The sequence below is a fragment of the Taudactylus pleione genome, unplaced genomic scaffold, assembly GCF_031769625.1.
Source record: "Taudactylus pleione unplaced genomic scaffold, aTauple2 ptg000161l, whole genome shotgun sequence".
NCBI lineage: Eukaryota > Metazoa > Chordata > Amphibia > Anura > Myobatrachidae > Taudactylus > Taudactylus pleione.
The window spans coordinates 664,992-689,411 of NW_028284563.1; the positions used below are offsets into that span (position 1 = coordinate 664,992).

General features: G+C 44.8%; 1 long non-coding RNA gene across 1 annotated transcript in view; it reads right to left on the minus strand.

Annotated features, from left to right (window-relative positions):
• Window positions 1–285: 285 nt before the first annotated feature.
• LOC148521510 (uncharacterized) overlaps window positions 286–24,420 on the minus strand; it is a 38,181-nt gene continuing 14,046 nt past the window's right edge. Inside the window, exons 2-4 of the long non-coding RNA XR_015878820.1 lie at window positions 19,713–19,922; window positions 10,660–10,702; window positions 286–472 (exon numbers count right to left, since the gene is read on the minus strand). This is a non-coding gene — a long non-coding RNA (uncharacterized LOC148521510). The remainder of the gene's footprint in view (window positions 473–10,659; window positions 10,703–19,712; window positions 19,923–24,420) is intronic.

Here is a 24,420-nt window from a genome sequence, read left to right on the forward strand (position 1 = left end):
TTTTTTTCTTATATTCATTTTTAAAAACTTTTGTAAATGTTGAATTATATTAATTGACTGCTTCAAATACATGAATGAAAAGATTTCAAACGTGCTTAGTATTGTGTATGAATACATTATGTAGCAGCTATAGAACAAAGAGGCCATCGCCCTAAACACCAAATCACATAAAAACGACGTCACATATCATTTTCAGTCAAAATAAAATATTTATTATATCTATTTAAACAAAAAAAGGCACATAAAGTGCAAATTGTGTACCTACTGTACAAAATCATCCTGGCAATGGGCAGGGCCGCCGAGGCATACTGCGGGTTCAGGTGCTAGATGAGGGGCGTGGTCAAACACAGGAGCATGGCCACATCCACTCTTTAAAACATGTAGTAAAAATACCATGTGCACTGAGGAAGGGGATACATCCTCCATAGATGTACCAGGCCCCCCAGACAATCCAATGACAATGGGCCCCGAACTAGAGGTAAAAACAATAAAAAACACATTTGTATCACTGTTAGCCCAGGTTAATGATAGCAGCTGTGTACTCACTTAAGACTGTAATAAATAAGTTAGGTTACATACATGGAGTATCTAGACTACTAGGAAGCAAATAAATATTTGCTCAGCGTGATTAAGCAATAAAATAACATGAAATCATTAGTTGCGGCCATTCAAGTGAAAAACATCTTTTTAGAAAGTGATTGTAGATCTCGAATTATTGGCCAAGTTCTAATTAGGTGATTTAAGACATTTTTTTTCTTTACAACTCACAGTAATTAAAACCCATTTTATGAATCTTTTAGAAATCTTTTTTGACTCCGAAAACCATATAAATATGAAAGGGAATTAATGGTCCAAGATAATTACTATTCCCAAATTTAATTATTTTATTATTGAGTGCATCTGAGAGGTCACAGGAATAATCAAGACATGAACAATTAAAGTTAAGCTTATTTAAATATTAATAGCTCATTTTCAATATACACTGATAACTTTTTTTTTTTTTCATTGAACATTCACCTCAAACAGCTTCTAGTAAGATACAATTCAAACACATGAAGGGCAGTAAAAGTGAGATACCTCATATTAATTCAATACGATATAATTCCAATAGCAATGAGCAATACCCTGTAGTTAGAATATAAATTATATAAATAATATGACTTGTACTGAAGCCTAATATTTCACCTCGAGTTGTGCAAATTTCTTTCGGTTCTATTTGCAGAACTAAGTATCATTCCAGTGCTTCTATTTGTGAGATTGAGGGCCATATTCAATGAGAGGCGAAAAGCCATTTTCAACCTGTTTTTTTGAGAAAATTTTGCCTAAATTTTTTTTGCCAAATTCAATTCCAGGACAATTTTGCCTAAGCGAAAACTCGATGCATTGAATTCTCCAAAAAAGATTCTCCAATCAATAGCAGGTGAAAGAAGTGCAAAATATTTATTTTGGGGTGCAAATGTGAGGAAATGACTCAGAACCCTTGGGACAGCCCCCCAAAAGACAAATCTGCAAAAAAACAAAAACCAAAGAACACCCCAAAAAATACATGTAATTTTTGGGGTAAAAATGCAAAAAGTGGGGGGGCAAGCCTAAAAACTAGCAAAATAGGTTTCTTGGGGGGCTGCAAGTATGGGTCAGGTTTTTTTGGGATTGCAGGTGCATGCAGCAGATGGATTTTTCACGTTTTTTAAAAGTTCACTTTAGAAACATAAAAATATGCTAGAACCCATTTTCATGTACCCCAAATTTGACTGGACTATTTATTTTCACAAAAAAATACTGCTTAATGCTATTCTTCACTTTTACAAAGACGCTAATAGCAAGCAATTTACACAACTTAAGTATGCAAAATAGTTTTATTAGGGCTATTAGTACATATCTATATTGATTTCCTATGTTAGTGCATCTTTTTCTGGGGTACAGACTGATTTCCCCAATTCTTTCAGTACTTTTCGCCTTTTCCGTATTCGCCTGTTTTGCAATTGAATTGGGCGAAAAGCGAGGATGCGCATGGAATGATTTCGCTTCTGAAACAGGCGAATGAGGTTCCTAAAGGAACGCCTCCGTTTGTGAAACCACCCCCCCGGGTCGCCTACAAAACGGGGCGAGCTGTCGATCACCATCAACAGCCACCCCTTTTGTAATGAGCTCCGGAGCGAGAGAATTGCGCAGGGCCTAAACATTGACCCGCTTGCGAGCGCTCAGCGCTTGCGAGTGGGTCTGAATTAGATCTCTTGGGCCTGATTCAGCATGAATAGCAATTGAAACCCTGTAAGCAGATCGGCCGATGGTGCGTACTGTGCATTAGGGGTGAGCGGGTTCGGATTTCTGAAATCCGAACCCACCCCCGATTTGAGGCCGATCCAAGTTAGGCTCGACTTTTCCCGCCTGACTCGGATCTGAAATCGAGGCAAAACGTCATCATCCTGCCTTCCGGGTCTCACGGGTTTTGGATTCTATATAAGGTACCCGTGTCGGCGCCATTTTCTCACTCGGCTGAGGACAGTGAAGAGGGAGGGTGGGAGTTAGGGCTTACTGGGCTGTGTAGTGTAGTGTTGTGCTGTGCTGCTGTTGTCCATAGGGGGCTGTGTCCACTCCTCCAAAGTCCATAGGGGCTGGCTGTGTTGTGCTGCTGTTGTCCATAGGGGCTGTGTCCACTCCTCCAAAGTCCATAGGGCCTGGCTATGTTGTGCTGTGCTGCTGTTGTCCATAGGGGCTGTGTCCACTTCTCCAAAGTCCATAGGGGCTGGCTGTGTTGTGCTGTGCTGCTGTTATCCATAGGGGCTGTGTCCACTCCTCCAAAGTCCATAGGGGCTGGCTGGACTGTGTTGTGCAGTCAGTTGTCCATAGGGGCTGTGTCCACTCCAAAGTCCTGTGCAGTGTCCCAGTCCTAAAGGGGTGCTGTAGTGTTGTTCAGGGGGTGCTCTGTCCATCAGGGGTGCTCCCCCCAAGGGCAAAAAAAAATAAAAATTTTCTGTGTTTGTGAATTGAGTGCGCAGTAGCCGCACGTGCATCAACAAAGTAGCGCCAAGCGTGCGCCTGTGTCATAAGTAAAGGACCGGCTGGCTCGTCCGTTCAAGGGTGCTGTAACCCCCAAAGTGCACTCCAAATAATATATATTTTTTTCTGTGTTTGTGAAAAAGTGTCCTGAAAAATGCGGTTGTACCCAATGTCCACTTAACCACGGACATGTGGACAAGTGGAACAGGGCAGACTAAGGACTATAAGACTGTGACAGCCCACTGGGTAGATGTATCACCTTACGCAGCAACAACAGCAGCGTCACCAGTAGCAGCATCTCAGAAACGCCAGCTCGTTCCAAGGCAGGCTATGCTGTGTATCACCGGTTTCAGTAAGAGGCACACCGCCGACAACCTCTTAGAGAAACTGAGGGAAATCATCACCCAGTGGCTTACCCCACTTAGACTCTCCTGGGGATATGTGATATCTGACAACGCCACCAATATTGTGCGGGCATTACATCTGGGCAAATTCCAGCACTCCCCATGTTTTGCTCACACAATAAACTTGGTGGTGCAGAATTTTCTGAAAAGCGAAAGGGGCGTGCAGGAGATGCTTTGGATTCAGCGACTGCGTGCCGAAGACTGGAGCGCCAGCAAACACTCTTGAACCTTCCCCGCCATCGCCTGAAGCAAGAGGTTGTGACGCGGTGGAACTCAACCCTCTATATGCTTCAGAGGATGGAGGAGCAGCAAAAGGCCATTCAAGCCTATACATCCACCTATGACATAGGCAAAGGAGGGGGTATGCACCTGACTCAAGCGCAGTGGAGAATGATTTCCGTGTTGTGCAAGGTTCTCCAGCCCTTTGAACTTGCCACACGTGAAGTCAGTTCAGACACTGCCAGCTTGAGTCAGGTCATTCCCCTCATCAGGCTTTTGCAGAAGCAGCTGGAGAAAGTGAAGGAGGAGCTAAGACGGAGCGATTCTGCTCGGCATGTGGGACTTGTGGATGAAACCCTTCATTCGCTTTGCCAGGATTCCAGGGTGGTCAATCTGTTGAAATCAGACCACTACATTTTGGCCACCGTGCTCGATCCTAGGTTTAAAGCCTGTGTGGTGTCTCTCTTTCCGGCCGACACAAGCCTGCAGAGGTGGAAAGACCTGCTGGTGAAAACACTGTCAGCTGAAGCGGAACGTGACACGTCAACAGCTCCTTCTTCATTTTCTTCCGCAACTGGGGCTGCCAGGAAAAAACTTAGGTATCCTAAGCAACTCACTGGTGGTGATGCAGTGCAGGCAGGACCAAGTTTGGACATCTGGTCCGGACTGAAGGACCTGGCAATAATTTCTGACGTGTCTACTGTCACTGCATATGATACAGTCACCATTGACAGAATGGTGGAGGATTACATCGGTGACAGCATCCAAGTAGGCATGTCAGACAGTCCGTACCTGTACTGGCAGGAAAAAGAGGCAATTTGGAGGCCCCTGTACAAACTGGCTCTATTTTACCTGAGTTGCCCCCCCTCGAGTGTGTACTCCGAAAGAGTGTTTAGTGCAGCCGGGAACCTTGTCAGCGAAAGGCGTAGGAGGTTGCTTCCACAAAATGTGGAGAAGATAATGTTCATAAAAATGAATTATCAACTCTTGCAGGGAGACCAGCCTCCAGAACGTACAGAGGGACCTGTGGTGGTGGATTCCAGCGGGGACGAATTAATACTCTGTGAGGATGAGGATGTACACAACACTGAAGAGGATGAGGAATCGGTGAATGAGGAGGATGAGGACGACATCTTGCCTCCGTAGAGCCAGTTTGTGCAGGGACAGATTAATTGCCAGCTTGTTTTGTGGGGGCCCAAACAAACCAATAATTTCAGCCACAGTCGTGTGGCAGACCCTGGCGCTGAAATGATTGGTTTGTTAAAGTGTGCATGTCCTGGTTATACAACATAAGGGTGGGTGGGAGGGCCCAAGGACAATTCCATCTTGCACTATGTACTGTTTGGGGCCTAGTTTTTCAAACTGCCATCCTGTCTGCCACTGCAGTGTCACTCCTAGATGGGCCACGTTTTTGTGCCGCCCACTCGTATCGCTTAGCATAGTCATCCAGCTACCTCGGTGCAACCTTTTGGACATAAAAACACTATTGTGAGGTGTTCAGAATAGACTGGAAATTAGTGGAAATTTAGGTTATTGAGGTTAATAATAGCATAGGAACAGAAAAACCCACAAATTCTGTGATTTTAGCTGTTTTTATGCTTTTTTAAAAAAATATACAGATCCAAAACACAAAACCCAGAACCCAAAACACGGAAGGGTGGTTTTGGCAAAACCAATCCAGATCCAAAACACGAAGAAAGATCCAGATCCAAAACACGAAAAGTGGCCGGTGCACACCCCTACTGTGCATGTGTATGCACCGCAGTGCGTGTGCGCAGGTTAGCATTGTGATCGCACCGCGATCACGCACGCAGATAGAAAGCCTTCGCAGAGTGAGCGATGAGACGTCAGCGTTTTGGGGTGGTGACGGGGGAGTGGTTGGAGAGACGCAGGTGTGCCTGTCCATTTGAACGCCGTTACCTGGGCGTGCATAAATTAGCAACTGCGACGGCCTACACAGCTTGTGTACTCACTGTGTGCGACGGGACTTGCAATTTCGGAGACAGGTCAGAGCTGCTGGAATTCTGCGTGAGGGGCCGATGTTACTGAGCTATACGCAGGACTGCGAGGTCTGTGAGAAAGCGATAGTGGGGGCGTCTCTGTGCTGGCTGAGCGGTTGTAAACTGTGGCATATTTTCTCAGCACAACTGTGCGCTATTAGGCAGCTGCGAACGCAATAGCGATCCGTGATGAACCAGGCCCTTGTACGTACTTGAAGACCAATGTTCCGAAAATCTGGTCTACAGTATATTCATTGTAGCACTTCTGTAAGTCATCTGTTACTCATGCAGTAATTAATGCGTCTGTTTATTTCAGAGGCATGGCAGTGGATGGAGGCGTGGCAGTGGATGGAGGCGTGGCAGTAGATGGAGGCGTGGCAGTAGATGGAGGCGTGGCAGTAGATGGAGGCATGGCAGTAGATGGAGGCGTGGCAGCGGATGGAGAGAATCACTAGTTCCCAGCTATGAGAACTGAATTCCATATGTTGTTACATGTATAATAAAGAGACCTGTGGAGCTCAGTTCTGCAGCTTGGATCACATAAAGGCATCGCTGACTCACAGCCATCTGAGTATTGCCGGATCACACTGCAAACCCCGACTGCTGCACTTACTGCACAAATGCATTTAAAAAGGAATATTTCATTTTAAAATACTTTTTTTAATGTATGAATATTTGTTATTTTATTCTATATGTAAAGGAAAGTAGTTTCTGCTTACATCAACGGTCCTAATGCCAGTTTTCTATTAAAATACCAAGGGGCAGTAGCGTAACTAGGGTATTTGGAGCCCAGGGCAAGATGAAAAATGGAGCCCCCCACCCAAGGGTCGTGGCCACTGAAAAATGGGGCCGTGTCAACATGACACACCACCGTTTCTCGTCACTCTGGAAGCATTCCTTTCCATTCCATATGCACCTTAATGCTCCCAGTAATAGTGCCCCTTATACAGTGCCCATTATGCAATGCCCCTAGTAGCAGTGCCCCTCATGCAATGTCCACTGAAGTAGTGCCCCTTATGCAATGCCCCCTGTCCCCAGTAGTAGTGACCCTTAAGCAATGCCCCCAATAGTACCCCTTATATAATACACCCTATGCAGTGCCCAATATACGGTGCCCCCAGTAGTGCCCCTTATATAGTGCCCCCTATGCAGTGGCCAATATACAGTACCCCCAGTAGTGCCCACTATGCAGTGCCCCTGGTAGTGCCCAATATACAGTGTCCCCAGTAGTACCCCTTATATAGTGCCCCCTATGCAGTATCCAATACACAGTGCCCCCAGTAGTATTGTCTTTTACACATAAAACACGCAGACACACACAGACAGACAAATTATACTTACCGCTCCTATCCGCTGCTCCCGTCCCGCTCGGCACTCTGAAAAAGACGTCATGACGTCTCTCCCTTCACCCAGTGCAGGAGCCGGAAGGCGGAGCTCATGAGTGAGCTCCAGCCCGGCTCCGACCCTAGGCTCAGCAGCCAATAAGAGTCTTTCTGACTCTCATTGGCTGCTAAAACAAACACACACCACTGCCGGGTAGTACGAGTGTACTACCCGGTGCAGACGACAGTGTGTTTGTTTTACTGTGTTGTGAGGACCGCACTACACACTAACCATTGACCTGGAAGCCGGTCCAACGGCGCCTAAGGCACGTACCCCGCCCGACCCCACTTAGTTACCCCACTGCCAAGAGGTTATGGGCCCTATGTACTAAGCCTCGGAGAGAGATGAAGTGGATGGAGATAAAGTACCAACCAATTAGCTCCTGACTGTCATTTTTCAAACACAGCCTGTAACGTGGCAGGAGCTGATTGGTTCCTACTTTATCTCTCTACACTTTATCTTTCTCCAAGGTTTAGTGAATAGACCTTTATTTTAATGAATTTGTGTGATGTCATCATGCACATGTGGACACAAAGGATGATGGGAATGCTGTCCGAGCTCTATAAAGCCTAGGGGGTATATTTGCTAATGGTTGATTTTAACTGAATTTGTAAATGTGTGATATAGCCCCAGAAACACAACATCGATTTTTTTGGTTTGTTATCGATTTTCATCTATTTTAAATCGATTAAAATCGACCTTTTGTAAATATACCCTTAGGTCTGGTGCTTCAAGGTCTCTTCCTACACTCTGGCATACTCAATACTTCTATAATTACCCATTTCTTCTCCACTTGATGGGACAGTAATTTATGGCAATGCATACATTATGGATCAAGGGACGACATGAAGCATATGGGAGACTGTCTAGGATATGGGACATATGATGGAGGTCATATGTGAATATAGGGGAAAATGTATGGTATGTCTTGCAATAGTAGTAAATATGCCAATTTTTGGAAAGAAAATGGGACACTACAATATGGGGTAAATGTAATAGCCTGCGAGGTACAGGCATCGGCGAGATCCCAACAAGTCCAATGATGTAGCAATGATTTAAAAGGCAAAATCAAGGTGGTTTGGCTTTTAATTGATTGGCACGCTGAAACATCAGCCAGACCTATCAGGAAGTTGCCGAACCCTAACCTCCCCGGGAGGTGCATAACCCTAACCTCCCCCCGGGGGTCCCTAAACCTAACCCCTCCATCCTTGGAGAAATTCTAATTCTTCGGGATGCCTACGTTGGTATCTTGATCTCATTCGGGATAGCGGCGTCGGAATTTTGCCAGGCAGCGGGATTCAGTCGTCAGTATATCGACGTCAGGGATTCCGTCCGCCGGCAATTTAAACGTATACTCATTTACCTTTATAATGGGAACAGAAAGAAACGGGTTCATACTGGAGCAGTGATTTTTTGTACTGAGCATTGGTGTTTACACCGTTGCAGTGGAGTTTGACTGGTAGATATATATGGGATCAGCAGTGATCTATAGATTGTGTTCAAGTGCGCTGCACTCGTACAAGGTCATTACTGTGCTATATGAGAATGCTGCTGACATGGTATTTGTAATGGAATCTGGAATACACACAAAGAAAGTTAAAAAGCAAATAAATCAGAATAAAGGAAACTTTATAATATATGACATCATCAATGTTATATTGTTTTATATGACCTGTAAAATTGTTAATGAAGATTGGTAATAAAAATATAAAATATCTTGAATGGAGCTTTATAACCATGTATAATTCTTCCTAACATAATTATAATTGTCCCTGTATAGCTCATCATATATGAAATTCTATTTCTATTTTATTTATTTATAGCGGGATCTATGCCTTATATGCACTGTGTATATGATTACAAGCCCCACGTCAAGGATATCTGATATAGTATGCAGGTGCAAAGTATATAGTATAAGGCTACAATAAAGTCATAATTCCGAACAGAAATAAAACCATATTTCTGGCCAGAGCCATAACTAGACTTTTTGGTGCCCTGTGCCAGAAAGAGCATTGACGCCCCCCTCATTTTTCAAAGGGACATAATGCACCCGAAAAAGGGCCATGGCCTCATGGGGAAGGGCCAGGGAAGAGAATGAAGAGGCCAGAAGATGTTGGGGATGAAATAAGAGGAAGCTACAAGCAAGAATGATAATAAACAGAAATTTCACAGGCCCAAACTACACACCCTGACCTGTGGTGCCCTGTGCGATCGCACCGGCCGCACTACCACCCTAGCTACGGCCCTGTTTCTGGCTAAACTGGACTCATTTGCAAATGATTAATAAATATGAAATGCACTGGCATATCTATGAATCTATAATGGGTGCAGAAGTAGAGATAACACACCCCCTCCTAGAGTTCCAGGCACGTGGGTAGTGCATGCAGTCAGATGAGTTCATTTAAGTGGACAGAGAGGTCTATTGTAACTAGAAGGGCTGCAGCAGATATCGGACCCCTGTAGATACACTTTACACTGCAATCATTTTACTTTTACACATCACAGGGTGGGTTCCTATCGGAGCCCCTGTCCCTGGATGTATTCTTTAATACATTTCTGTGGTAGATCATTTCTTATTGCCGCGAATAATTAAAACCCGATAATTAAAACATGGGCCCTAGAGACTGATTACTCATGCTGTAATGTGTGAATGATAAAAAATTAACATTGTATTAAAATAAAACATTTTGAGGAGTGTAACATCTGTATGCTGTGATGTTCTTACTAGCTTCCACTAGGAGCTAACAAACATCTTCTTGCTTCAAGATGCCTGCATCTGCTTGTAACCTGTGAATACCAGATGAGCACTAAGGGCGAGATGTATCAAGCAGTGTAGAGAATGTAGAAGTGGACCAGTGGAGAATTTGCCCATAGTAACCGATCAGCTTCGAGTTATCATCTATCAAGTACATTCCATAAAATGATAGGTAGAAGCTAATTGGTAACTATGGGCATCTTCTCCATTTTTTTCAATGCTTCATACAGTACATCCCCTTATACATGCTTATCTGGTCTCCAGCTGTCCTAAAGTTGAACCCAGAGCCGTAGCTAGACTTTTTGGTGCCCTGTGCCAGAGAGAGCATTGGCACCCTCCCCCATTTTTTAAATAGGGACAGAAGAGAGCACCTGAAAAAGGGCCATGGGGAAGGGCCAGGGAAGAGATAGGGGAGGTCAGGAGATGCTGGGGATAAAATAAGAGAAAGCTGCAAGTCAGAATGATAATAAACAAGAAAATTGACAGGCCCAAACAGCGCCCCCTGCCATTCTGTGCCCTGTGACATGGCACTTGTTGGACTACGCTAGCTAAGGCCCTGGTTGAACCCATTGTCTCCAAGCTCAGCTCTCTGCACACTACCAAGCACAACACTGTCCCAAAGTAAGCTGTCACTGGGGAATTAGACTTCACCAACCAGGCGATGTTGTAGCAGTGTGACCACACATGCCCAGAAGTGGTTCCACATGCCAGTGTAGGAGCCTGGTTGTGGCAGCTGGTTACTCTCCGACGATGCAGTGGGCAGATTCAGTAGCAGGTGGTTAAGTAGCAGTAGTATTGTCTGTGCCAAGTTTTATAGCAGTGAGCAAAATAAAAAGAAAGAAAAAATAAAACAAAGAAGGGGGTAAGGAGTTTAGGGGAAAAGAAAATGTCAGATTACCTTGAAAGTGGATTTGAAAAAAGAAAACTCCAGTTCTGTATTTCTAGTTATGGAAGAAAAAAACAAAAAAACATTGGTAAATGCTCAAGAAATATGCCTCAGCTTTGTGTACATGATTTGGTAAGTCTCAATAAATAAATCTTTTACCAAGTGTTTACAAATCAAGTATTTATAATGACCATAATTGATCAGGCTATTTACCATCGGTAAAAGTACTGTGCTTATAAGTGCATCAAGTCTCTTTAGGTCACCCAGTGAAACAGAGAGCGAAACCCCAGCAAGACAGCGGCCACTCAGGTTGTGGTCTTTGGAAACATCAAACCTGTTCAGTTACAAGTCATTCATTAGTAATGTAGGGGTATTTATAGTGCAATAAAAAGACAGTGTGAAGGTGTAATCCTATGGTTCCTGGTCTTGTCTGTAGTTGATGATCTCCTGTAACATGGTCTCAATATGTTATCAGTGGGAAATGGATGAACCAATCAGTATGCACCCAGGCATTGGGGGCTGGCCAATCAGCAGGCATTGCTGGCAAGTGCTTTACTCCAGATGAAATACAGTGCAGTGAAATATTTTGTACTTTAGGGGAACTTTCAGTCTGACAGTAAAACAAGCTGATACCTGCGGTCAAACTTCCGAAAACTGTTCCCTGAGGTATATCACAATACATATGGATCCCCAGATTAATTAAAAAGGTTCACAGCATATATCTGAGATATCCGCTGTGGACACACAGCATAGAATTCTATGTAGCTTAAGACTAATAGGCAATGCTATCTGGCCTTGCCTATAGAAGCCTATGGTCTTCTTTTTGTAAGAAGCCCCCCCTGAGACTGATCCGAAGAATCCCTCTCCATCCTTCTGCTAATTGCACTTGTGCGTCATAAACCAGGAAGTCAGTACTTTGCTGGAACAGTTCTATATTGGAAGTGCTGTCCTAGGAGGTACATAGTCATGTATACCTGTAGCGGTGTTAAAAAAAACACCAGAATGCAAGTGATAGGGGCAGGATGTATCGCAATCTATTTGCGATACATGATAAATCCCACCAGCCTGTGACAATAAGCAAGTGCCACACATAACATGTCATAGCTCATGGCTTGTTTTACTATGTTATATTGGTAATTGCCAAAATAGGGCTTACAGTATAACCTAGTAATGAAAATAATAAAAATGGGGGGTCATTAATGTTGTGCTTAGGGCTGGCCTAATAGCTAAATCTATCAAGAACACGACTTCATACACAATCCACACCCCATCATCCCCGTCTTCTACTACCTCCCCAAAATACACAAAAACACCGCCAACCCCCCCAGCAGTTCCCAGCAGTTCAATTCCATGACAGCTAACCTATCACAATATATAGACCACCTGCAACCATACATAAAACAACAACAATCATATTTACAGGACACAACACACATACTCAAAATACTGGAAGGAGTCACTTGGGGTGATGACCACTGGTTGGTGACAAGTGATGTCACATCACTATACACCATCATCGACCACACACAAGGACTAAACAGCATACAACACTTCTTAGATAGAGACCACACACTTGATCCCCTACAGGCTCAGTTCATCTTAACAAGTATAGACTACATATTAACACACAACTACTTCTGGTTCAATGGTGACTTTTTCAGACAAAAGATAGGGACTGCTATGGGGACTATATTTGCCCCCAGTTATGCCAACCTCTTCATGAGCAGATGGGAGGAGTCCCACATCAGGTTGGGGCATGACTGGGGGACAAATCTAGTCCTCTGGACAAGATACATAGACGACATATTCTGCATCTGGAAAAGACCTTTAGACACCCTCAAAGACTTCCTAATGTACATCATCAACAATGACAGAAATCTCCACTTCACATCCCAAAATAGCCAATCAGACATCAACTTCCTTGACCTACATATCATCATCGAACAACAACAGATCCAGACGAAAACCTTTCACAAACAGGTTGACGTCAACAGCTTCAACCTGTCAGACAGTGGTCACAACCCCAACTGGCTTCAGAACATCCCACTCTGGGCCAATTTAAATGCATAAGACGAACTGTACAAAACTCACTTACTACTACGAACAAGGAGAGAAACTGAAACAACAATTCACAGAGAAAAAAATGAAACCGTTTCACTACAAAACATATTACAAAAGAAAGGCAATGAAGACAGAACACCACTACTCACGTACAAAGAAAACAAAGAAAACCACATGAAAGACACAATCCCATTCATCACACAATACAATACCAATGCGACACAGATTAAATGTATCATGCACAAACATTGGAATTTGCTTCTAAAAGATGAGACACTTGCAGGAACACTCCCACCACACCCCCAACAAAATACAGAAAGGCACTAGACATCAAAAACAACTTAGTCTCCAGCCACATCCCACCGCCCACTCTCAAACAAATGACACTGAGTAACGAACCTGTAAGACAGGGTTTTTATCACTGCGGCACTTGTGACAATTGCCGCACTTTAGGATACAGGAGTACAAAACCCACCATCACTTTCACCTTGACAAATACAGGCACGATTCAAGAACAGATCTCTTGCAACACCAGCCATGTAATTTACCTACTACAATGCACATGCAACCAACAGTAGGTAGGCAGAACCATTAGGCCCTTTAAAGCCAGAATAGCTGAAAACCTCAGGAACATCACAAACAAATTGGACAACCACAACGTACCACTGCACTTCCTGGAAAAACATCAAAATAAACCCAAAGACATCAAATTCACAGTATCAAAACCATCAGTAAGAACTGAAGAGGGGGCGACATAACCAAGAGACTCAACAAAGAAGAGTTAAAGTGGATGTTCACCTTGCGCACATTCACACCACATGGCCTCAACATAGATAATGAAATTAAATCCGTCATTTCCAAATAAAACACCACAGGCTTTGACACATCAATACTCTCACCCCCAATAATGGCCCTAGAGGATCACCTAACCTGTCCCTTACTCCCACAGCCCAACACAACCCCTCCACACCCCCACCCTAAATACACTACACCCCCAGCCCCAACCCCCCGACCCCTCCTGCTATGTCCCCTCCCCCCACATATCCCCTCCCCTGCTCAAGCCCTCCCCACACCAACATCTCCCATTCCACTACCAGTTACACCGCCCACCCACAATCAACACATCCCATGACATACAAAACCATCATCAACCCACCCCCACCCCACCCCCAACAGAACCACAGCACGTACCCCACCCGTATCAGGCACATTTCACAAATCCCACCACAACACAACACAACCCCCAAACATCTCAGACGCCAACCTTACAGACCCACCCTCCTACACACACAACCCCAACACCATGTAACCACACACAACCCCCGCATCGCTGCTGACACTACATGGCCAATCTGTACTACTGCCAAAGACACACACATTAACTCAATTGACAAACACATCAGACGCGCCCAACAAAAACACCCAACACTACCCACCGACACAGTAACTACAGATACCCATAGAGACACGTACACAGACACCCGTCCCTACTGCCATACCCAAAACTCTGCCATAACACGCAGGTGTCAAATAACGACACAGAACCAATCCAATTCATTATTGCGATCACACTCCAGTTAGGTTTGCTGTTTGTATCCATCTGCCCCATAAGCCACACACATACACACTCCCCACAACCATGGTCCAGGCCCAAGCTCATACCACACACAAGCTAACCACGTCAGCCGCTCGTCACATAGTAACCTTAATTACACCTCCACAACAACTCCCGCTGCACCCTGACTCCGGTCCCGCATACCTACCCAGTCCAGTACACCGACTCATACCCATGCCCGTATAGCCACATACACATCACCCACCCCCCACACACAATATGTCACGCCACTTAGTCAATCACCCAGCCACACCATCACATACACATACGGATGCCGGTAACCATGGTTTCCAGCAACCCCGCACACACCCACACCTCTACCATCCCATTGGACATTGCAGCCCCCTCCAACACCAATTACTCACTCCCAGTAGTTCACTCCCACCTGCTCCCTGATTGGCCCATCAACGACACATGATGGACTGGCAATCAAGACACCACAATTGAAAGACAGCTCTAACTACAGCTCAGTAACTCCTTGATATAGGCCAATGGGCCGAAACGTGTTGGAGATCCCTGCACTCACCAAGAACTGTATCCCTGAACTCCCACCTGCCGGACCGCCCACCCGCCTGCGGCCATCAGCGACTTGCACACCCGGCATCTCGCCAACCTGCCAGCGGTGGCAGTACACACCGGATAGCCTCACTCCAATCACACCGGCTCTGCCCTCCACCATCTGTGCCACGCGTGAGATATCCAACACCACTGCATTGCCCACTCCCCACCAGGCTTGCTGGGTCGAGTAAGCTCTAACAGCCGGTGCAAAAGACAGCGTCGCAGGGCCAGACTATCCTGCACTGAGGCCACACACGGCGCCGCACCCACATCAAGGGCGACTGCTCACAGCCAACAGGACAATCTCCTGCTCAGCACCCACCGGCACGTGGAAGCCTCACATCAGCCAGACAGGCAACATTGGCACCAACTGGACTTTGAGAGAGCCACTCCCTGCCACGGACTTCTGGCACCTACCGGTAGGTAAGCATCACCCCTTCTCACCAGTGCAGGATGCCTACAACTGGAGACAACTCTTGACCACCACACACAAGGTCATCCCAGTTCTCAAGTCAGTAGACCATAGGTCCAGCAGGGGAACATGCGGTAGTAAGGACTGCATGTCAAGGAGCCCCCTGAAAGGGTCTACCCACTTCCCAAACTGTGGATTGCACCTGATCACCCCCTTCACCATCACTTTGGCAACCATACGCCCCTATGAACAATCCAGGGACACCGGAGTCACCCCGCCACACGAGGCGACCCCACAGGAGCACTGTGCCTCCCATCAGAAGAAAATATAAACACAAATAAAAACAAATATAATTACCTTCTACTCACCCACCCAGCCTGCCGTGTGTTCTTTATCTCTCACCACAGCACACCCATCACAACACATACTCACTACCCCCTCCCCCCAACTCCCCGCTCTCCCCCCCCTCCCTGACCATACACACACAACCCAGGAGTGCATGTAACCCCCTATCTTTTCTCACGTTAATACCTATATCTGTTCCTGAATGGGGTATTTCCATACATCACACAAAGTTATTATATGCCCAAGATGTTGGTCCACGCAAGTTTCTATGCCAGCATACAGGATACAGGAGGAGGTAAAAAACCATGATAGTTTGGAACGGCAGGTTCATTTGTAAAACCCCACAAAATTGGCTGCTACTACCATGGACACAGGATAAAGTGGACATTTTGGCTTAGAGTATTGCAATTTCAAATTCACTGCAAGCCTAACAGCTGACGTATGACTCGTGGAGATGAATGCACAGCCAACTACCTAGCAGGTTATTTCCTACTAACCGCTCTACCAGTACCTCTTACTGACTACTACTCAATGATACCAACCCACAAACACTGAAATACTCTTTACTCAGCACCACTCCCTGACCCCATACCTCACCCATTGAAATAGCCCTCATTCACCACTGCTTAATAAATTCATACCTCAAAACACTGATATAGCCGTCAATCACTTGCTTCATGGGTGATCTCCTTGGTCGCATCATCCTAGTTACGCCCTACCTTTGTGATGGTCAGGGGCAGTTAGTCACCTTCCGCATGCTATGGGCAAGTTATTATCAGGTTTCCAGTGAAAAGAACCAGATTAGCCCTTCCTCACTGAATAGGTTACACAGGAGCTATGCTATTGGTAGCAGAAGGCTTAAGGCCTGATTCATTACTGATCGCAACTGCGATTACGCATGCAATCGGCCGATTGTTGGAGATGAATGCACAGCCAACCACCTGGCAGGTTATGTTCTACTGACCGCTCTACCACTGCAGGCAGAGTGGGTAAAGCAACTGTTGGATTAACCCGTTTGCACTAGCGAAATCTGCCTTCTGTAAGTCACTTTGCTTCCACACCCAGAGACAGACCTGTGTCTCAATTATCAATGGCGGTGAAGACATACTGCCAGGGGAGTTCCCTATGTGTCAGCACTTTGTGGCACCCAGCTGGGCGTAGGAAGAGGAATCCTGAGGGGAGGCACGTCTTGGCTGACATCTCCTAGCACTGTCCTAGGTACTTGAGCTTTGGGCACACTATTGTTTTTGTTTTTTACCCGAGACCCACTGTGACCCACTGGAATACAAGGCAGCTCTAACAGAAGAATACAAGCATTTCCCCATGTTTTACTTTAAGTTAGTATTACAGCAACAGATTTCCCAAGACGCCAAACTGAACTGCAACCGGAGCCAATGATCATGATGATAGGCTGGAGCTTCACTAAAAGCGCTACCTTGTGCCAGAGATAGACCAGCATGGTGACGGGTGGGGTAGTCACAGCATGTGTGACTCCTAACAAGCCATATATCTGACAGTACAATCATACATGATCAGATCATGATTGGTAATTAGTGTTTAAGTATCGCTATCTTGACTCAAGTTAACCCTTGAAAGCTGTTTGCTTGGGGTATTTTTTATATAAACAAAAAGGTACTTAGGGGGCTATCAAACCTTCAAGAGAGGGTAACTGGAGAAAGTGCCAATAGATACCCATTAGATTGCAGCTATCATGCATCTAGAAAACTCTGTTAATTAGTAGATAGAAGCTATTAGGTTGCTACGGGAAACACTTATTCTTTAGAAAGTTTGATAGATCTCACCCATAAACTTACAAGGTTACTTAATAAACCTTCAAAGAGACAAAACCGTCAGCCAGAATTAGGCATGCCCCAAATAGATTGCATATCGCCTGGGCTTTATGGCCAAATGACAATATGTATTGCACTGTACTCATTTTAGCAACAGGAGGGTATGGGATTGTTATACCGCCGGTTCAAATCCCGACAGGGGAGCACGGCAGGACAGAATGCCGACAGCACAGGTAAGCTGGTCTAACCTTCCCCTCTCCCCCCCCTAACCCTAACCCACCTTTAGGGGTGCCTAACCCTAACCTCCCCCCGTTAGTGCCTAAACCTAATCCCCCCTCCCCGCTCCATAAAACTAACCACCCCTTCCCCTAGCCTAACCCTAACCTTCCCGGGGGGGTGCCTAACCCTAAGTTACCCCGGGGTGTCCTAAACCTAACCCCCCCGTGGCTAAGTAGAACTACTGCCCGTACTTACCTCAATCAGGCCCACATTGTTCTACTTTCCGGCTTCGGATTATGACAGGCGTCGGTATCTTGGTGCCTGTCATAACTCCTTGGCCGGCATTCTGGCATCAGGATTATAACTACATCCCCCAAAGGAGGACCCACAAGTGATAACAACTGACAGCTAATAGCCACATGATGGGCCTCATTCAGAGATGGATGCAGTTGTGGTCACTCGTGTCTGTTGCCGAAGTCGTGGCTGCGAGTATCTGCAAATGCTAGTATCAGCCCTATCCCTGGTGTAGTAGCCTTTGTCTCACTGTCCAGGGACTGAGAGACAGCTTCTCTGCATGCTGTAATATCACCAGTGACTGTTTAGACACCACCATCGGTGCGCACAATCGGCGCACCAACGCTAGCACCATCGTCACTTGAACCAGCCCGATGCCTGGTGTAGTAGCCTTTGCCTCACTGTGCAGGGACTGAGAGGACCACTCTCAGCTTCTCTGCATGCTGAAATATCGTCAGTGATGTTTAGACACCACCTTTGGTGTGCAAAAACGGCGCACCAACGCTCGCACCATCGTCACTTGCACCAGCTCTATGGCAGGTGCAGTGTCTCTGTCTGACCCTGGTCTCCTCTGGCCGCGGCTGTGATTCTGTGTACGTAGCCGCTTTCACTGACACGCCCATAATACGCCCAGGAGACAGATCATTTTTGTGTACGCTTCTAGCCACCTCCCAGTCACCTCCCCAGGAACGCCCATCACTTAACTGACCCATTTCTGGTACCATCTGTCCCGACCTTTGCGCGTACACTCTATGTAATGCATGCGACATAGGAGATTTCAGAAATGTTTGCGTTCTCTCATGTTGACGTCAGGAGGAAAAACGACTAATGTCGTCTACAAGGCAATCTTATAATACCTTGGGTAAAGAAAAAGACGATTGCCGTAAATACTAAATTGCTGCTGTGCAAAGCCGGGTAGGGTTGCTAGTAACAGGTATTTGAAGTTCAGACAACCTATAACTAAACATATGTGTATGTTACAGTAGTATAGCTTCTATATTTACCTTGTTACATTACAGCATGATGTTAGCCCTCTTCATTTGTACTGTACGGCAGGCTACTGAGATGCTCTCTGTATTGTATGGTGATCACGTATATTCTCTCTGTATTATATTGGGACTAGGCCCAAAGCTTTCTGACCTTGCCTATGTTTGTGTTTGGCCCTGTCTATATTTGATTTGGTCCCCCCCTGCATTAGGCCACTTTCAGAAGTTTTAACATGGCCTCTTTGAGTTCCCAATCAGCTCCTGAACAGAGTTGGCTGCTAGCTTGAAACAGGTAAGGGTTAGCTGTAAAAACTTGTGTTCTGTTCCAGTCTTAAGGGGACCTGTGGGGTCATTGGATGCTGAACAGATGGTAAGGGGTATGTTAAATATAGTATAGAGGAATTGAAATTCAATTAGAAGAGAACCATTAATCTGTAGATGTACCAATAATTCTGGTCTTGCCTGGCTTCGCGGGGAGTAGTTATTTAGCCTGTAATCCCCCCAAGCAAAAGCATTTTTTTTCTAGAACTTATAGGGTTACCTATTATAACATATGATATATTATAATAAACAGCAATTTATTTTTTAAACTTTCAAAAATCAGAAGAATAAACCATTTTCCTTATTTTTTTTCTTAGTTAGTTTTATGCCTATTTCTCATAAGTACAGGGAAACCAAATGTGTGCAGTATCTTTATCACTCTAAAATCACGCTACACTTCCCATCAATATCTATGTTCAGACGCTTTCTGTAACCTGCTCTCATACACCACTGGCGATACTCACTGCAGCCGCTGGTGCCCCTCTGTTCATTATACACGCCATGATCATGTTTGTCCAGTCAATTACATGGGAATAACTGTCAGAGAACAGATTGCAAGGCAAGCCTTATGTAGGAACATCACTGCCGTCTTTTTTTTTTCTTTACCCAGGGGTCTCGCCGTTCCGATCAGCAGTCTCACATTCAATCGTAACCATGGTGATTCCTGATTTCCCCTGGATTGGAACAGAATAATAAAAGGAAAGACTAATCGAGAGAAATAGCATGATATAGATAAACAATTTAATTTAAATTACTATTCAGGTATTTAATATAATGTTTCCTGATTTCAAATGCTATTAATAATAATACGGTATTACTATTAATAAATAGTATTAATAATAATAATAATAATAATAATAATGATAATAATAATAAAAAAAAGATTTATATAAAGGTGTATGTGTTATAAAATACAAGCAACACAAGTTACGCTAATGACCAGCAATCCTAGCATGCTTTGAGGCGCTCTGTTAATTACTTGCTGCCCTTTGATTTGGGAAGTCACAGATACAGAAGCAGTTTGACCTTGCAGCATTCTTAAAGATGATATATTATATATTATTATAATGGATGGTAACAATGTGTGCTGGGCAAAGGAAAACATAGTACTGCAGTGCTCCCTCGCTGAAAGCTCCTTTTTTAATGTTTGTATTGCAAAAGCCTATCAACACGGCTGACAATGTCAGACATATGAAATAATTAGCACGTTGACACTGAAAAATGCAACAACGGAAGAAAACACAAAAAAACCTCCCCCCTGTGGAAGCGAGACATGTAAACCTTGACGGCATCTCTTCTGCCGTCTCCACCTGTCATCGCCTGGGCATTTATTGATTTCATATTTCCGATGCTGAAAAGCAAAAAAAACCCCACACAAACTTCAGATTTAATTTTTCAATAAACTGCATCTGGAAACTTTTTGAACCAAGAACTCTATGGAAAAGTAAGCAATGCGGCCACTGGAGGGCAGTAGTGTGCCACGAGAGAGACAGGAGCCCTTGAATTGAATGATGACAATGTGGAACCAAGATAGATAACTGAAGTGATTATAGATAAGCTGAATGCCATGACTGTGTACCAATTGTGTCAGGCAGTAAGGCTTAGTGCTCCAGTGCTGTTCAGGTTCTGGTCAGATTCCTGTCAGAGTCTGTTTGTCAGTGCGCTCTGTATTGCTGTGTCAGAGCAGTAAATCTTTATCACAGTTTAAAAAAAAAAAAAGGGAAGAAATTAATGATTTCAGAGGTGAAGAAAAGTGTTGGGCATACTGCAAGTTATTTTACATGCCTTGTGGGAAAAGGGTCTGTCGGTATTGTACTGTTGTAAAGTGCAGATTTGCATGTGGTACGGATGTACTAATGCGCTTAGCTGTGTTGGCGTGTGTGCGCTAATAATGCGGTTCCCTCCGCCTACGCAGACTAGGAAGAATGAAAAAAAAGGTTGACATGTGTGCCTGCATCAGATAGATCTGGCTGTATGATGTCCAGCTGATGCTTCTGTCGTATTAATAGTAGCCTTAGCGAGGCGTTCCCTGAGTGACTGAAACATTTAAAGACCATTAAATAGGTTACGCCTGTTATCCGTGTAGATTATTAACGGGCGCACTTTCCAGCAACACACATCGAAGCTAATGCTGGATACACACTATGCGCTATATTTATTTATTATTTATTTATTACCAGTTATTTATATAGCGCACACATATTCCGCAGCGCTTTACAGAGAATATCTGGCCATTCACATCAGTCCCTGCCCCAATGGAGCTTACAATCTATATTCCCTATCACATGCGCACACACACACATACACACTAGGGTTAATTTTGTGTTGGGAGCCAATTAACCTACCAGTATATTTTTGGAGTGTGGGAGGAAACCGGAGCACCCGGAGGAAACCCACGCAAGCACAGGGAGAATATACAAACTCCACACAAATAGTGCCATGGTGGGAATCGAACCCATGACCTCAGTGCTGTGAGGCTATATCGTCCATACAGCCGACAAATGATAGATCGTTATCTGTGAACAACGTCATTCACAAATATCTCATGTCGGCCGTGCTGCGCGGCAGATGTGATATATCTTGCAGATATATTGTGCGCATCTGCCGGTGTCTACCATCAATCAACCCGTACACTGGCCATAGGAACCGCTGACACTGACCTCACAACTGGGCGGGCATTTCAATTTAAATGCCTGCCCAGTTGTGATGTCTGACCAGACATATGGGGGTCTATTTACTAAGCTTTGGGTGGAGATAAAGTGAACAGTGATAAGGTACCAGCCGATCAGCTCCTGTCATTTTTCGAACACAGTATGTGACATGGCAGTTAGGAGCTGATTGGCTAGTACCTTATCTCTGTTCACAATGGGGTCTAGTTACTAAGCAGTGTTAGGAGACAGAGTGAAAAGTGATAAGGTACCAGCCAATCAGCTCCTAACTGCCATCTCACAGGCTGTGTTTGAAAAATGACAGTTGGGAGCTGATTGGCTGGCAACCTATCACTTTTCACTCTGTCTCCTAACACTGCTTAGTAAATAGACCTCATTATGTCCATCCAAGGCTTAGTAAATAGTTAGTGAATTTGCAGGAGGTAATAGCTCTGCATTGCTGCAGTCGTGGTCAAAACTCCTTCAATGTGCAGCTCCCTGGGCTCATGATGACTAGCCCACATCGGGGCATGCCAATCTGCTCCTGATACCAATCTTGTTTTAGAAATATTAATAACTGTATCCGGGCAGATATGAGAGCGGCAGTTACCGTTCTGGACGTAGCGCCTAGTGGGAGTGTCATGGGAGTGTCGCAGGCATGTAGTCCAACCTCCGCGCTTAGTTCAGACGTGTAGACGGCGGTGGTATGCGTGCTTCAGACAGATCTTTTTCCTCCAGTGCGGGGTGGGTTTAAGTGCCGATAGGATGACGATGACATTCTAATGATACTATGGCTGTAAACACAGTGGATGGTGCAACCATACGCATGAAGATGGATGGATGTTATCCTTGGGCCTCATTCTGAGTTTGGAGCAAAGCAGGAACAGCAAGTAACTTTGCACCTGGAACAAACTATGCTGCAATGCAAGGGGTGCAAACACATTTATTGTTTCTGCATGTAGGGTAAATACTGGCTGCCTTTGCATGTAGCCCACAAATGCTGGAGAGCTTTATATTTACACTGTAATTTAGATTTGAGTTTGCAGATGTTCCATCTGAAGTTTAAGGGGTATATTTACTAAAGGAAGAGTTTTTAGAAGTGGAGATGTTGCCCATAGCAACCAATCAGATTCTAGCTATTATATTTTAGAAGGTGCTAGTTAAATGTCAAGTAGAATACCCCTAAATCTCTCTGCAAAGTTACTTGCTCTTTTTTGCTTGTCTCCCAACTCAGAACCAGCCCCCCATAGACGGCCAGATAGGCGGATTAGCATAAGGCAGTAAATCAGGCTACTCGTCTGTGCAGGGCCGTCTCCTGAAACCAGATAATACAGGTAAGGTAATCAGATGGCTTAATAGAATTTTCTTCCCAACATTTAGAATTTTGTGTACAGTACACAATGAACAACTCTTAATACATGTTATGGCATTGAAATCCTGTAACAAGTTTAGAAAAGACTCCATTCAAAAGGAAATGTATTCCTAGCTTTATCTGTTCTCCTTCTGTATAATGCAGCTGATATACAGTAGTAAGTATAATACATACTGGCTTTCTATACATTGAGAAATGACATTGCTCCTGCACATATTGTTCTCAGAGGAGGCAGCTTGTTGTTGCAGTCAGGTCTTGTGCTACAGTACAACAAATCCTCCAGGTTCATTCAAATGCAACACAACTGTGCGACAAATGGAATTTGTGAGCAACTGGGGAGAATAGGGAAATAGTTTATCTGATGTAGACAAGGGCTTGTTTGTTTTTTTGCCTCTTTTTCGGTTGCCTGTGTATGTGCCCATTAATAGTTTGTCAAATCTCAATTATGCTGCCAGAGAATCATTTTGAACTCTTAAACCTTTCTGTGTAAAATGCAGAGCGCTATAAACTGAAGAGGTTATGCAAAGGCCATTCTGATGTGAAATAATGGATCATTGTACTACTGCAGTATGTAAACTGGAAAATGAAATGAACAGTACTGTATGGACAGCTAGAACGGAAGGTTGAAGTTATTAGTCAATTTAGGAGCGCTGGCTATACAGGCAGGGGCGCCAAGGGGAGGGGGGCACCCAATTTTTTTGGAGGGGCCTGATGGGGGCCAGGGCCAGCTGTTGAGGGAGGCAAATGTCCCCCTTTATAGGGAGCGGTGCAATTTAGCACATAGAATTGTTAATTTTTTTTCTCGGAGTAGGCATGGCCACGCCTCTTAGGTTTGGCCACGCCTCCCAGTACCCGGGCCCCCATCAGCTCTCAGTGCCTTGTGTACAAGTATGTAATGTTACATTTTAGTCATATCCCAGATTGTCCTCACTTTCAGGGTGGTGTTCCAGTTCCCAACAGCCAGAAAGGGAAATTGATCACCTGGAATGTGTCATGAACTTGCCGTTAAAGCGCGATCTCAGCGGATCAGGGAATAGCCAGGATGTGCTCTAAGTTTTATTATTTATTAGCAGCTATTTAATTGTATACTACGCACCTAGCGGCTGGTCCTGAGTTGGAAGCAAGTGGCAATGAGGGTGGAAGAAAGAAATC